The following is a 1509-nucleotide window of genomic DNA, read 5'->3' as shown; positions in this document are numbered from 1 at the left end:
CCCCACCTCACGGGCACCGACCGCGCGGTTCGGGACGCGGAGGGCGCCCTGCGGAGGAGGCGGGGGCGGAGCCGCACGGGCTGGGGGAGAGGAGGAGAGAGTGCCTGTCCCCACCCTCCTCCGGCCTCCCTTGGCCCCCCACCCTCCCGGGACTCCACCTCTCTCCACCTCCTCTCAGCAGCCCCCATGGCTAGCGCTAGCCCAGCTTACCCACGCTCCAGGGTCCCGCTACCCCATTCACTCGCCGCTCGCAACCGAACCCCCGCATCCCCGGCCCTGCCCTGCGTCCACCGGCCTCCTCACCAAGCCCTGGTCGTGGGGCCCCGCTCTTACCTCGGCGGCCGGTCCCGCTCCGCGGCTCTCCCCGGGCCTCAAGGGCCCAGGCCCGGCCGCGGGTCCCCGTTCTCCCTCCCGGTCCTCCAGCTTCCCCTCCCCTTGTTCTCCTTCCACAAGAATCCAGGCTCTAGCCTGGCCGGGGTCTCTCCCCTTCTCGATCGCTACCCGCAAACCCCACCCCCGTCTCTCCTTCCCCGGGGCGACGGCGGCCGCGAGAGCACGGTGCCGGGAGGGAAGGAGGCGGCGCCGGGGACCGGGGAAGCTATCGGGCGGAGGGAGGAAGGAGGGTGCAGGGGAAGACGGGGCGGGGGGAAGGAAGGGGGGGAGACCAGAGAGGGCGCCTCCCACAACCCGAGCCCCAGGAGCCGCCCCGGATCCTGGCCCCTCCCTAGACCGCCCACGGCGCGGGAGGGCGTAGAGGTAGGATGGGGGGGGGATCAAGCACGCAGGCAGGGACTGAGAGCTGCTGAGAGACCTGCAGCCTAGACTGATGGAGACGGGGGGAGGAGGGCTGCGGGAGGGTTGTGGGGGGGTTATACGACCCAAGCCTAAAGCAGAGGAGCTGGCACAGAGACAGGAGCCTGGATGAAGGTGGAGAAAGGATGTTTGTACAAAGGGAAGGAAGACAGATATGGACCTGGCGAAAGGAGGAAAGAAGATGCCATATGCCTGGAGAATAGACCTTGAAAGGAAGGGAGAAGCAAGGGTCAGAAAGGCAGCCGAGGGTGGAGGGGGTGCCAGGAGAAAAATGAGAGAGCTGGAACTGGGGGCCCAGGGTGGCTCGTTGGTCCAGCAGTAGGCTACTTGCCAGCTTATGGCGGGGAGCAAAAGATCGGGGTGGGGTGGGGGGGGAGCATTAAGAAGAGATATTGAGGTAGATGGAGAAAGGAGAGAACATAAAGAAAGAGAACCTCTACGTGAGCAGGAGCCTGTATTATCCACCAGACCAAATACCTGCAGTTCTTGACTAAGGGTAAACTGAAGGCCCTGGCAGAGAGGTCTGACAGCCAAGGCTCCTGCACTGCAATTGTCCTTAATAATGATGATGGGCCGAAAGAAGAAAAAGGGGTGGGGAGGGCCCTCCTTTGCTGGCTAGTTCTTCCAGACAGGTGGGTGCAAACCAGATATTGTGAGACTTGGGAGAACTGAGGCTCTCAACCTTCAACTCTATGT

The sequence above is a fragment of the Grammomys surdaster genome, unplaced genomic scaffold (genome assembly GCF_004785775.1).
Source record: "Grammomys surdaster isolate TR1022 unplaced genomic scaffold, NIH_TR_1.0 125231, whole genome shotgun sequence".
NCBI classification, from domain to species: Eukaryota; Metazoa; Chordata; class Mammalia; order Rodentia; family Muridae; genus Grammomys; species Grammomys surdaster.
This window is presented reverse-complemented; position numbering follows the sequence as displayed.